We start from the raw sequence: 15,914 nt of genomic DNA on the forward strand, positions 1-15,914 counted from the left end.
CAACATAACCATCCTCTTGCATCCACATAGTGCCCCTCTTTATTCCTGATGCCTTTCATTGTTCTGCACTAATATTAACATAGCTATTCCCATTTCCTTTTGATTAGTGTTAGCATGGTATATCTTGCTTCATCCCTTCACATCTAATCTTATGTATTTTTATATTTAAAAGGGGTTTCTTGTAGACAACATGTACTTTGGTCTTGTTTTTGATTCACTTTGACAATCTCTGTGTTTTATTGGTAAATCAGATCACTGACTTTAAAATGATTATTGATATAGTTGAATATATACCATATTTATTAATGAGCATTTATATGATTGCATTTTCTTCCCTTTACTAGTATGTCAGTATGTTTCTTCATTATTTAGTGGTTGCCCTAAAACTTGCAATATACATTTACAATTAATCCAAATTCAATTTCAAATAACATATCACTTTGCAAGTAGTGTAAATATCTTTTAATAATATAATAATCTGAATTTCTCCCTTCTTTCCCTTCTATTATTATTATAATTAATTTCACTAAAAAATAAACATACTTAGGCATATGCACACAAATATATAAATATATATGCCGGTATACATGTATATTAATGTGTGTATAATAATCAAACATACCATTGGTATTATTTTGAACTATTTTGTTAGATTAAGAAAAATAAAAGATTTTTTGTTTTACTTTTACTTGCTTATTCTCTGATGCTCTTTTTAAAAAATGTATATTTGAGTTTCTAACCTATATATCACTTTCCTTCTCTCTGAAGAACTTCTTTTAATATTTCTTACAGGGAATGTCTACTGGCAAAAAAAGTTCCTCAATTTTTGTTTCTCTGAGAAAGTCTTTATTTTGTAAGGATTATCTCATAGGAGACAGAGTTCTAGGTTGTTGGATTTTTTTTCTCAACATTTTAAATATTTCATTCCACTCTCCCTGCTTACATAAATTCTTGAGAAGAGGTCAGAAATAATTTTTCCCTTTGTCTATAGGTAACATGTATTTTCCTCTAGTTTCTTTCAGGATATTTATCTTTTATTTACTGTAGTTTGTATATGATACGTCTGGGTGTAGTTTTTTTGGGGTGGCACTTACCCTGCTTGGTATTCTCTGAACTTCCTGGTTCTATAGTTTAACATTAATTTGGGAAAATTCTCAATAATTATTATTTCAAAGAGTTCTTCTATTCACTTATTTTTCTTCTCCTCTAGTATTCCCATTACCTTAATGCCCCACATTCCTGGGACATTCTGTTCCTTTTTAATCTTTGCTATTTTTTTTCTAGAAGTTTCTATTGACTTACCTCAAGCTCAGAGATTCTTTTCTCAGTCACTTCTAGTTTAATAAGATTGTTACAGGTATTCTTCATGTCTGTTACAGTGTTTTTTATCTCCAGCAATTTTTATTCTTAGAATTTTGACCTCTCTGCTTACATTGCGCATCTTTACTTACATGCTGTCTATATACCCATTAGAGTCCTCAGTATATTAATCATAGCTATTTTAAATGAATGGTCTGATAATTCCAACTTCCCTGCCATATCTGTGTCTGGTTCTTAGGCTTGTTTTGTCTCTTCAAACTGTGATTTTGGCTTTTGTATGCTTCGTAATACTTTCTTGATAGCTTGGTATTACATACTGGGTTAAAGAACGGCTGTAAATAGGTACTTCGTAATGTGGAGGTATGGAATAGAGGGAAGGGATGCATTCGACAGTCCTATAGTTAGGTCTTAGTTTTTTTAATGAGTCTGCCCTTGACAAGAACTCTTAAGCCCCTCTCTTCCTTCAATGGGCCACGATAGCTGGAGTGGGGCTGGAGTTGGATATTTCCCGTCCCCCAGATCAGTTAGGCTCTGATAAAACTCCAATAGTTTAGACTATGATAAAATCATTTCCTCTGAGGCCAAGCCTTAAAAAACAAACAAACACAGAATGATCTGGTACATTTATAAATGGTTACTTTCCCCTTCTCCGTGAAAAAAGCACAAGGGGATTTTTCTCCAATATTTGCTATAATAATCTGATCAAGCTCCTGGAGATAAAATGTGCAGAAGTGTGGAGGCCCTTCTATAACTAGGATGTTCTGGAGTTTTTAACTCCCAGACTTGTCCATACTGAGCCTCAAGCAATATGTTACCTACAGTTGATGTTTTCCTCTCCTCCCACTGATTCTCACAAGAACATTTGTTCTTGAGTTTCTGCTCTGGTAAATTGTGATTATCTGTATTTTTCTCTTTGTCTCTCCAATTTTAGAGCCAGTGGTTTGTCATGTAATCTCATTTTTCTGAAGAATCTAAGAAGAGTTCTTGGCTTTTCAGTTTATTAGCTTTTTATTTACTGTTAGGATGGATGGTTCTGAGTTCCTTGTGTGTTGGAACTAAAACCTTAAGTCCTTACTTTTTAAAAAAATAAGTAAGTAAATAAATAAGTTAAACTTATATAAGTTTACTCATTTAAAAAAATAAGTAAGTAAATAAATAAGTTTAGAGTAGATTAAGATTTATAGAATTGTCACAAATATAGTATATAGAGTTTTCAGATACTTCATGTCCAGTTTCCCCTATCACTAACATCTTACACTAACATAGAATGCTAGTCAAAATTAATGAGCCAATATTGACACATTATTATTAAATGAAGTCCATTCTTTATTTGATCCCCTTGGTTTTTACCTGATTTCCTTTTTCTGTTGCAAGATCCCATCCAGAATACCTTATTACAGGTAATCATCAGGTCTTTTAGAATCCTCTTGGCTGTGACAATAACTACTACACTTTTTGACTAATTTGTCCATTGTTTTGCTTAACTTATGAAGATTCTCCCTTATGTCCCTGCATATGCTTTTCAACTCATTTAAATCATTGGTTTCTTTTTTTCAAATTTATGTAATAAATATTGCTTTGTCTAATGTTTTCTTTTAATGGTTGTAGTTCTCAAGCATCTGGTTATTTTGGTGAAGGTCTCTGAAAAATATGGGTGTATTGGGTATAGAGAAGTAGCTGAAGCCAAGGCCTTAGTAGTCTGTGTTCTTCTTGCAGATTTAAGGAGGTGAGGGGGGTTTACCTCAGAGATTTTGTCCACCCTGCTTTGCTGCCTTTCCACTAGAAAAATATATGATCAGGGAATCTCCTTTAAACCCTTTGAACATCAAGCTAGCTGAAGGAGGAAATAGTCCCTTCAGATTGTAATATGCCGTGGCTGGGGGTTTGGAAGGGGAAGGAGTGTTGGAGGGGGTAAAACCATTCATGTATTCCCATCGGGTTGAGCTGGGCTTTAGCATCATGGACACCAAGTAGCCCAAGCAATTGCTACTGACCACTGACTTTCCGGGGTATCAGGGCAGTCAGAAATCCTCAGGTGGTGAGCAGGCAAAAAAGACATTCAACACTCTCCACAACCTCTCTGCTCTTGGTATCCCACCATTAATCCTGCAAGGTTGTCATTTGCCACACATTAATTCATTCAAGTTGTTGACATCCCCAGGGACTTTGCACAAAAACCCTTAGATCCAAACCTTCTTCCCTGATCTGTTGTTTCTCTGAGCTTGTTTGGAAGAAGGAATCCACAGGTTGTGCTAGTTCTCTGTATTTTCAGGAAGCAATGGAGGGTCAGGGAGTCTAAAGTCCTGAAGCTAGTAAGAAGTAGATGTGGGATGCAGACTAATATCAAAGGATGCAAAAGCCTATACACTTTCCACTTTCCAAACAGCCTTTTATGCCTACAGGCCTAGGATGTCAAACACAGTGCAGATCCCTGCAGTACTGAGACTACTGTGAAAACCAATTAAGCCTTGTGGGTGCACTGCATATCTGAAATGGGACTTTGATGGACAACCCTTCTAGCAGGGGACTTACAAAACGTAACCGCAATTTAAAGAGAATAAAGAAGAATAACTGTTGTATCTTTTTCTCTTATCACTCATTTGTTCACTCATTAACTCAATCATTTATTATATACTTGCTAAGAACTCTATACATTGAATATAAAATAATGCAAAAAGACATATTACCTACTTTTAGGGAGAATTTTTCTATTTTCTAGTAGGGGTAGTCAGATATAATTCTCATATGTAAACAACACCCATCCGTTTAAAGTACATGGTTGCTACTCCATTGTACCTATAAGAACCACAGGTCTACATATTCACATATAGTTAATTTAGCATAATGAGAGGTAACACAATACTTGGAACTCACTGGGATAAACTGCTAAGTAGGGAATGATGATCTCCAGTACTCTCCAAAACTCTCACCTCTGTTTCTACCAATAATTGGTCTATGCTCTTTTCTTACTCCCATTGATTACACAAATAACAAAATTGATATTAAGTCAAGACAGACCATCCAGATTTGACTAATTTCCCAAAAACTATTGCCAAAGAAATAAATTGCCAAGTTCAACATGAGAACAATATTGGGGGTGAGATGAGGTTAAAGTTCCTTTGCAGTTCGCAGAAATTATAACATCAAAGGCCAAGCCAGCAAGCTTATCTTGCAAAGAAATGAGAGCAGATCCAAACAAAGGAACAAATGAAAGTCGTCTTGATTTTCTTCATTATGGAATTATAAATTATTGATTAAAGGGGACAATGGATGGGGAAATGGATGCTCACAGATAAGAAAATAAAATCACTTGTAATAATGGGCTCTAGGATTATATACTTAAAACACTTCTCTCTCACTGGCTTATCAGGCAACCAAAAAAATTAAAAGCAATTTGCACTGGAAACAGGAAGAGATGCTCTCCGATGGTTACACTTCATGCAGCACTCTAGAAAAGCCAATAAGACCAATTACTGGTCAGTTGTGTTGCTCATTAGATGATCATCATAAGCAAATAACATGGTACAGACTCAATCACCTGTTTCTCCTATAAGTATAGGGAGCGTGGTATGTGGATAAGGAGGAGCCATGCAGACCAGGACCAGCTTTTCTGGGTCAGCTTTTGAAAGCAGCTGTTATTTTACATAACACACACACATAAATGTGTTCATGTGAGCAGCCATCAAAATTCCCTCACACTGAGAGGTATAAAAGGGAACAGAAGAGGAGAAGAGCTCCATCTATAAATCCGTCATAATAGCTTCCATGAGGTAGTAAGTATAGGCAAATAATGGTTATAAGAGCTGAGACATGTTAGTAAGAAATAAGGGAATTTTTATTCTCGAAAAAGAGTTAAAAAAAAAAAAAAGCAATAGAGGCAGAATTCTCCAGTCTGGATGTTCATTGCGGTCAGCCAAATTACCCTCAAGTAGAGGCTCAGGAATTTCATCACCCCACATCACAATGTAAACACACACACACACACACACACACACACACACACACACACACACACGAGTCTCAAAGCTTCTCCTCCCTTATATATTATGGAAGAGCCTGCAAGGGGAAAATGACATAACTGTCTTAAATATGATCTATCCCATTAAATCAGTATTTCTCTACTGGTGGTGATTTTGCTTCCCACCTCCTGGGAACATTTGACAATATCTGGAGATATTACTTGCTGTCACAACTGAGGAGGATATTATTGGCATCTAATGGATAAAAGCCAAGGATGTTGATGAACATTCTATGATGCACAGAATAGTTCCCCTCTAATAAAAAATTATCTAGTTCAAAATATTAACAGTGCCAAAGTTGAGGCTCCATCCAATATATGACAGTAGACAAAAATCAGCTATTTGTGAAATATAGGTCACTGTTTTATTTCATCACACCGTATCAGAATCTCAAAACTTTCATTAATAGGTACTAGAAAGAAATCTTAAGATGTCATAACTCAGGTAAAGATCCAACACTGACAAGGGGCCCTGGTCAGATAGTGTCTCCTCTCAACTTCACAGTATAATGCTGTACCCTAATCATCAACATCTCTATTTTAACAAAGGAAAAGAGAACTATTCCTTTTCATCCAACTGGAGAGGATTTTGTAGAGAAGTCACAGTTATCTTACCACTGAGATCTCTGCCCTGCTTCCTCTAGAGCTGAACACTTTAATACTTCCAACAACCAGGAGCACAACATTGTTAAAGGGACCCATATACACTTCTTTCTTTCATACAAAGTAAGTGATATCTTTCATCAAGATAATTGGTACAGAACCAAAATGGCCCATAAACCCTCTGATTCAGTCATTAACTCATCTCTCAAGACAGGTACTGACCTACTACATACCTGATATTTTGCTAAGCACTGAAGCATTGATAAGAAGACAAACACGATCTTTTCTTCCCAAAACTTACACTTATATGATCTGTGTGGGGGACAGTGTTCACAGATAAGTAAACACAATCATTGTGGTAGGAAGAATAACCTCCTCTCCACCAATAAAAGTTCCCTTCCTAATCCCCAAAATGTGGGAGTATTTATCTTCCACGGGAAAGGAGAATTTAGGTGGTAGTTGGAATTAGGTTGCTAATTAGCTGACCTCACAATAGGAATTAGATTGTCCAGGTGGGCCTACATATAATCATAAGGATCTTTAAATATGGAACAGAGAGGCAGAAGAGGAAAAGACAAGAGTAAGAAGAAGTGAGAAGGATTGGACCTGCTCTCACTGGCTCTGAAGATGGAGGATGGCTGAGGAATGAGGGCAGTCTCTAGAAGCTGGAAAGGGCAAGGAAATGGATTCTCCCCTAGAACCTCCAGAAGGAATATAACCCTGTTGACTCCTTGATTTTAGTCCAATGAGAGCCATGTGAGAATCTTACCCTCCAGAAATGTAGGATAATAAATGTCTGCTGTTTTAGCCAGTGCATGTGCAGTGGTTTGTTAGAGTAGCAAGAGGAAACTAACATAAATGCCAATTGCTTTTAGGGAGAAATACAGAGATGTACCTAAGCAAATAGAAGTATGAGGCATGTGGGTGTATATCTGTGTGTGACAGAGGATGTGTGGGGATTTCTTTCTGAAAAATCCTTCTCAATTAATTAAATTTTGAGCTGGATCCTCAAAGATAAATGTATGTGAGTCTTTGGAGAAGAGGGGAATTGTGTTCTGGGCAGGAGGAATATAAGTAAAGGATTGGAAATAAATGAGGTTGTGCTTTCGGTGAACCATATGAAGTTGCTCAGGTAATAGAGAAAAGAAATGGGCATGCTGAGAGATAAAGCAGAAGAGACGGTCAGATGGCTGAGCATTCTAGACCAAGTTCCTGAGTCAGGATTTGCTTCACAGAAAAATTGCCAACAGTGACTTTTAAATAAATGCCATTGTCTAATATTGAGGGGACATGTACTCTGGTTGCTGGATGAAGAATGGATTGGAAAGAGACAAAAATGGAAGTAGGGAGACCAGTTTGAGGCAATTGCAGCACCCCCTGGGAAACTGGCCACCCACACAAGGCCAAGGCATTGGAAATAGACAGGTATAGCTGTGCTAAGGTAGCATCACTTGGAATTGGTTAAAACATATAAACAAACAACTAGGTGTTGATGGGGAGGAATGGGGGAGGCAAGGATGAAACCCAGGTGTCTAGCTTCAGAAACTGAGTGGATGGGAGATTCTTCCTCCAAGACAAAGGAACACAAATAGTGGGGGATTTCATTCAGAAAAACAAACGAACAAACAAACACCCAAACAAACAACAAAAAACCTTGGTTTTAATCATGTTTGTGTTGTAGGGCTGAGGACTATACAGGTGGACTAGAAGTGATTTCTATGATTTGCAGGCCTCCATGGCTTCATAATTTCTTACTGTTTCAAATTCCAATGGGATACTGTGCGAGTATCTGAATTCCATTAGTACCTAGGAATGTGGTCAAGGGCACATTGGTTCCTTGATGACTCATCTCTGAACTTGGCGGTTTCTTTTAATATTGAAATTGGCCTTAGGATCACAAGAAGCAGCTGTTAAATCATTACACAAATTTCTGCTGTTTTACTCACCTACAGAAGTGGGTGTCAAGGTTTTATTAAAGACTTCTGTGAAAAGAAGATCTGGGGCTGGGGAAGAGGAGACAGAATCCTTTCCCCAAGACAACTGAATAAAGAAAAAGATTAATTTTCCTAAAAGTTACATAAATAAAATATACCCTTGCAATGACTTTGAATAGTCTAGGTTCTGACGCATAAGTATACATTTCCAGCTTATTAGTGATTTGCAAACATTGTTCACCAGCAGCTGGATTTATGAGCCACACAGGATTTAGACATGCCAGCAGATCCTAGTGAGCCACAGGACTAATTCCACCCCCCTGCATTCTTCTAGGTGTGGGCCGCAGATGTTCTGTTTCATTGTTCATAATACGTATTCATAAATATATTCATAAATATATATGTATGCAGAGACTTGAAAATTTGGAAACTATTTTATTATTCAAAACATATTCAACATTCCTCTAACCCTTGTCTCTACCCAGCATCACTCTTTTTACTCCTGCCTTTTCCTCACATGTATATAATCAGCTTTCTTCCATTCTTTTCCTACATCATCTTGTCTATATCGAGCAGAGGAATTTTTAACCTCTATGGACCCCACTCTTGCTCATTTTCCTTTTCTTCCACCTGAATTTGTATTCTGACATGGTATTTATTTTTATCAAACTTTATCTAGGAGAGAGGGAAGAACATATATCAGATTTAAATACGTTTCCCTCACTTCCTACCTATGTGACATTGGCAAAGTTATGTAGCTTCTGTAGTCTCAGAGTCTTTATTCGTAACGTGGGGGTAATACCAGCTACAACTTCAGTTTGTCTTACAGATTAACAACACATCCTTCCTTGTTTTACAAAGGATTTAAGCAGAGAGTTAGTTCTCCTCCTTTTATTCTTAGATCCAGAGTGATTTTGCTTCTGAGAATATAGCTGAGTACGGAAATGTATGCCATGGAGTAAATTATATTGCAAGTGGATGTGTTTCACAATGATAACCACTACACAAATATGTAGCAAGAAATACCGAGAGAAGGAAAAAAAAGGTTTTACTTAACATCTTTTCCTTCTTATATAATTCCAGATATGCAAATACAAGAACCTACTACTTTCAGACCACAATCTTCTAGATTGTCTTGATGCTTTTAGAAACCTAAGCAAAAACTAAAACACATTTCCAAAGAAATTCTTAACTGAAAGACCTCCAGCTTCGCCTGTGTATTGATGTGGGTGTTATCATCTCTAGGATATATACCTGACATGATCATTTAAAATCAGTAACAGGGGTGATGTCTGTCCCATCAGATTTCATTAGCTCACATCCTTATCTGTGTTAAACTGAAGAATCAGTATAAGAGATTACTTACTGCCCTCTGAGCTTCCCTTCACACCTGCCCTAGGTATGTGTGCAAATCTGTGATTTGGGAGCCTTCTACTTACTCAATGCCTTCCTGCAGCTCAGCACAGTCTCAAACTTCTTCCTGGCTAGTCCTTCAGGAAAATAAGAATTTGGAGTACCTGATGAATAATTTCCATTCCAAGACTCAACCACTCTCCATTGAAACTTTTACTGTAAAGGACCGGTTAGTAAATATTTCAGGATTAGAAGGCTATACAGTCTTTGTAGCATCTACTCATCTCTGTTGTGATAGCACAGAAACACTTACAAATAAAAGGGAAATGAATGGGCATGGCTTTGTTCAAATAAAATTTCATTTATAAAATAGAGAGCCAGATTGGGTCTATAGGCCATAGTTTTTCAACCCCTGCTCCAGATTACAGGGGCGAATTTCTGTGCTCAGTTTCCCTTTTAACAGGTCATGATTAAGATGCAATATCAAAATGTCAAGCTCAAAATGCAGTTAAGGAAAATGTTCAGTGAGATGAGGAAAATTAGGAACAAGAGAAAAACAGACACAAAATTCTGACTGCAATTGTAAAGTAAGTATGTCTGCAGGCTAAACACTCTGCAGGGGAAGCACTGGGGTCTTTGTCAGATTATCTCTGGTGAAGAATCAATCCTTTTTCAATCCATTATGTATTAGAAAATACAAAATCATATACTTCACAGCAAATTGTCTTTTTAAAAAAAATCTTAAATATTTCATTTCATTTTCTGCACCTATCTCCAGTAGCAAACAAGAACTGGCAGAGGTCCATGGACCATACAAGGATGGAAAATGATGTGTTACGAGGAAAGTCTCCTACTGGATGTATTTCTGCTGTAAAATCTTTATCATATTTGTTCACGGATTATCTGTTGCATTCCTTGGAAATGAAAACAAGCATAATCCTAGAACCCAGGATCTGTCACAGTCTGGGCCCTGCTATATTGCTTTGTTGTGCCCTCCGCTGCAATCACACAGGCTGACTTCTTGTGCCCAAAAGCATCTGCTTTCTCACATTTTGCCATCGCCCATGCTGTTCCCTAGCTCTGCACTGCTTTGGCAAGCCCATCTTCAGTGTCCTTCAAAACTCCTTCATGATGACATGTTTCCTCTCCACTGGATGCAGTCTGGTCCTCCAGAGGACATCAGTAACATATTGCATGCATTTTCTATGCCTACTGCTGCTTAAAATGATATTGTGATACTCTCTGTATGTGTCTTCACCTAAGACTAGATCGTGAGTTTTTAGAACTTGAGCTGTCTTTTATAAATAGGACTCAGAGTACCTAACACAGTACCTTTTATAAAATAGGGGTTCTTTACAAATGAGACTGTAAATGAATGGCTACTCCTTAAATATTCTCTCTTATGGATCCTCTTTGAATGTTTTAGAATCTCTCCTCTGTACCTCTGTCCTTTCTGTCTTACACTTAGGACAAGGAGGCTTATCAGCAAGAGATATTGAGTACCTAAAACCACAGGACATAGCAGTCTGTGGCATCAAAAGCCAACGAAATAGATGCATGACTCATTTACAGAATTTGCAAAATGGAGCCTAGAGAATGAAAATGCAATTTATGGCTCATTTATACTATTCTGAATGCCACTGTAAGGCAACATTTCATGGAGGAGGAAGCCAGCCATGATTAGCATTCAGTTCAGCCACAGCCCATGACAACTGTTTGTTTCCACTGTGATCTATAAGACTTTGCTTTAGGATGAAAACTTAATTGGATATACGGAGGGAAAGCGCTGCCATTGTTAACTGAGTAAAATTTTATCATCTCCAACAAAGTTACATATTTGCAGCATTATGAAGCCAAGTTGGTATTCACCCTGCAAATAAATGTAATTTTGAATGAAAAAAACAAAAAACAAACAAACAAAACAAAACAAAACAAAAAACCTGACAAATTTAAGCTGTGTTAGTGACACATGGGGAAAAATATAGCCCAGGATTCACTCACATGTTTTATTACTGTTGTTGTTGTTATTATTATTACATATGAAACAAATTAGGAGTTTTATGACCATGCTACATTTTACTGGTTTGCCTTTATGTTTAATTCTTCTCATGAATGTATTTTTGGGGTATGGTTCAAATTTATTTCATCAATATAAAATTCCCTTTGGGTAAAGATGTTCACTGTAAAAGACAGAAACTGTGACTATACCTTGCCTCCCATTGTCCGGCCCCTGTCTTCCATGGTGTTAGGGAAAAAGCCAAGGAAAGGCAAGCATTCTAGAGGCAGGTTTCTAGCTAATCCATACATAGTGCTTCTTCTAAAGAATGCTTCCATGGCAGAATCTGAAAGGAGTAGATCAAATACTCTGTTTTCTTGACCTTTTTCATGTCACTGCTATGACACCATTAATTTCTAGAAATTAATGTAATTCCTTCTTTTGATTACTTTAGCTATAAGAATGAGGCAGTGTAGTGGTCTTCTTTACCTATCAATTTGGCTAAACTACAGGCCAAGTTAATCAAGTTGATCCACTTAGTACTATAAAGGTATTTAGAAGATATGATTCAAGTCCCAAATCAGTGGACTTTAAATAAGGGAGATTATCCTGGGTGATGTGGGTGGGCCTGATTAAGTCAGTTGAAAGGCCTTCAGAGCCCCACTGAGGCTCCCCAAAGGAGAAGAAAGGCCCACTGTGGTCTGTAGCCTCAGCCTGCCCTTCTGGATGGCCTGCTCTAGAGATTTCTGACTTGCCTACCCAGCACCCACAACCACATCAGCCAGTTCCATGCAATACATCTCTCCATATGTATGTCTTAGAGGTTCTATTTCTCTGGTTGAATGCTGACTGGCAGGGGCAAACCAAAGGACCAAGGACTGCATTATGGTACATGGAGCAGACAACTGGTGAGCAGGCGGCCAGTCTCTGGACCAGCAGCAGCAGCAGCAGCAAGCACAGCAGTCATCAAGCCCTACAGAAAACCCACTCCCATTCTTAAACCCTCAGTTTTAGTGCCTAGGGGTCCCAGTCCTATTCTATCTCCTTGAGATCTTGGGTCTTTTCTTGAATCTTTATTGTGTTAACCTGAACGTATTTGTTGTAACCTAATGGCCTGGAGGAGAGCAATTATCATGGGCCTCGTATATTCTAGAAAAGGGAAATTGACACTTTTTTTCCTGAGACGTTTATTTTTCCGTTAATTCAATGCATATTTATTATCTGTAATTTGTAAGACACACTGTCGTGAGTGCTGTGAAGACACAAAGATGAATCTGGCATGTGCAGCTTGCTTTAAAACTTGATCAACTGGTAGGGGAATGTCTGTCCATGAGCATCCCCTTTTCACAACTACAGGCGGCACATGGAGTGGGCTAGGCCTACAGCCAGAGAAATGGGAGTCCCGAGGTGGCTGAGAAGATCAAGAGAGGCCCTTTGGAGAGTAGGGCATTTGATCCCTCCCAGGCCTACCACGTGCAGGAGGGCAAGAATACGAAAGGAGAGGCACAAAGGTCTAAGCTGAACAAATTTAAATAAACCATGTTGTCTCTACCTTGACAAATACACTTTTGCCACAACATGCCAAGTACCAAAATGACTGACTTCTGACTTCTGGAGCTTCATGCTCCTTTTCTTCTTATCTGTGGTTCCGATTTGTGGCGGGAAGGGCCTCGCGTATATGCCTGTGAACACCACGGCCTGCACATCCAAGGCCCAGCCATGCCTCCGGCAAACAGCAGTCCCACGGCACCCCTCAGCCCTCAAGCCCAGGGTACACACACCAGCAGTGGAACCCACCCTGAGGACGCCGAACTTAGGAAAGAGACCACTGAGGTGGTGGGTTTAGGGCAGTTTGGAGTGTGGCTTGGGTGACTATTCTTGGCCCAAATGACTCCTCCTCTTTCACATTTTACAGAAGGTGCCAGAATGGTGCTCCCTAAACTTCAGGCACAAATTAGAGGCCCCATTTTGGAACTCTATTTCCCTGTTGAACTCTTTAGGGTGGTTATTTTAAATCCTCTAACAATTATTAAGTACTTTCTATGAAAAAGTATGGAGTTTGCTGGGAACGGATGTGATCTTTCCTGCAAGTATACGCTCTGGAGAAGAGAAAATAACTCCTTCGTCCTATTATTATAAATCTGCTTGTAGTTGCTGAGTGACTATTTGACTATTTGTGCAGTCCTCCCCCTGCCCCCGCTTTTTAAAGTGCATAGGATCTATTCAGGTGGTGAGAGGGTCAAAGGTCAGAGTGGTACCCAAAGAGGAGACATTAACAAAACAAAGAAATAAGAAGTAGCTCAGGGTGGAAAGAGGGGCAACTTCCCGAGGAGAAATGGGTAATAATTTTAAAAAGCAGGCAGATGCAATATTACAGAGGACTTGGAAACACTGAGGAGGACCAGCCTAAATCTTTTGTCCTATTTTCCTAAAATGAACAAAAGGAGGGAGGGAGGTAAAGCGGGAGGGGGGGAAAGAAAACCTGTCTTCATCTTGTACCTACCAAATGGTATTTGGCAAAGACAACTTTTAAAGTTCGCTTTGTATGTCCAATTACATTTTTCACTGGGAAAGTGATTAAACTACTGTTAAAGAAAAGTCTGACCTTCCATTTTTATGTGAAATACAGGAACACTTTGTTTCCTTTCCAGCAGTCTTCATTTAACATTCACACACATGTGCGTGCGTGCACACACACACACACACACAGCCAAGAATAAGGCACAAAAAATGGAAAATCTGTCTAACCTACTGGGTGGCAGCAAAAATTGACAGCACCCATTAGCTGCTCTACAGATGTTTAAAGCAAAGTCATGGCTGTCCCACTGTGCAGCTGAGTGGACTTAAGGATTTGGGACCTTTTTTCTGACCTCAGTGCTGTGTGTGTGTGTGTATGTGAGTGTGAGTGTGTGTGTGTGTGTGTGTGTACAAGTCCTCTTGTGAGCATGTGGGTGCAAACCTGTGTTTTCTCTGAAAGAAACTGAAGCTAGTAATAGATGTCGACTTGAGAAACAGAAAGGTTAATGTTCACATTCATGTTGCTCGCTTATCCGTGAGAAGTGCTGAAGCAAATGCTTTGGGTTGCTCTGCTGTCTCTGTCCAGATAGAAAGTCACTTAAAGGTAGATCTTCACTATCTCAAATAAATAAATAAATAAATAAAAATACAATCCAGGCAGTGAGGAGTGCCTGTTTGTGTGTGAGAGAGTCAATCTGTATGAGGTGCAGAGAGCTTGCAAACTGATCGCTTTCAAACACCTGCTATTTTATAAGGGTAAATATGATGATAACGGTAAGAATAAAATATAGCAGCTATACCTTGTTGAGCAGTTACTCTATGCCAGAATTTGTGCTAAGCATTTTACATGCCTTATCATTTTGAATCCGAAGAACAACTCTACGTGGGAGGTTGTATCGTTATCCTAATTTTGGCCAATAAGGAAACTGGGATTCGTAAAATTGTAAAATTCGTAAAATTCGTAAAATTGCCCTGCCCAGGTCGCAGGGCAAGTAAAGTGAGGGAGATATGATAAATACAAAACTGAGCAAAGCCGCTATGCCTGTGTCTAGAGGCCCTGTTTTGAAACTCCCTCCCATGCAATCCCATGCAGCTATGGGGAGGCTCCCACGCTGAGTAGAGAGAGGCCTAATCTGGGAGGGGGAACACCCAGGTTCCAGATCAATTTTTCTTCTAATGGAGTATTTGAGTCCTTTCAGTCATGTGACATTTAGGAGAGGAACTTCAGTTGTCTTTAAAGTAGATCAGCTCACTTGGGCTTTTTTAGTTGCAAGGAATCTCAGTCAAATATTCTTGTCAATGTTAACAACTGTAGAGAAGCTTGTTATACATATTCCTTTCTTCTTTCTTTAATTTCCCTTTATCCTTTTTTTCTTTCCTTCTTTGTATCTTATTTTATTTAGATGTAGGAACTCTAGTGGGGCACACATTACTGTTCTAGTTTGGGCATCCAGAAACACTATGGCCCAGCCCTCCCCCCCCCAACCCCAGTGAGGTGTGGTCATGTTACTAATGCTGGCTAATCAAACATGAACAGAGATTATGGCTTCATATGGGAGCCACTTAAGTGATTCTCCATGTTCTCTGTCTTCCTGACCTGTGATAGCCCAGATAGCAGACTCAATCACTCTGGCTCACTGGAGACAGGCCACCCAGAAGCCATCACATTCCTCACATGGTCATGGAGCTTGGGTATGAAATGAACCTTTGTTATTTTAAGTTACTGGGATATGAGAGGCACCATCCATCCAGTCTAGCCTAACTGATGTATGTAGTAAATTTCTCTCAAATTATTTTTTCAATAAGGTAGATTGTTAATAATGATATTAATAATTTTAATAATATGAATGAGCATTTAAGAGTCTTGAATATTGTGCAGGTAATGAACCCCATTGAAAATTTGAACAAAGTTAAAAGCTCTTCTCTCCAGAGGCAATATATACATATATTCCCTCTGGAATACATATGTGTGTATGTGTATATATATATATATATATATATATATATATATATATGTATATATACATGGGTTTTGGAGATCAAATAAATAGATAAAATAAACATGAATGGCTTCAAACCCTGGCTCTGCTATCAACAAAGTAGGTTTGCTTGTTCAGCTTACATGAACTTTGAATCTCAATTCCCTCATCTATAAATGGTGATATTAATATCT

Source organism: Mustela erminea, chromosome 9, assembly GCF_009829155.1.
Source record: "Mustela erminea isolate mMusErm1 chromosome 9, mMusErm1.Pri, whole genome shotgun sequence".
Classification (NCBI taxonomy): domain Eukaryota; kingdom Metazoa; phylum Chordata; class Mammalia; order Carnivora; family Mustelidae; genus Mustela; species Mustela erminea.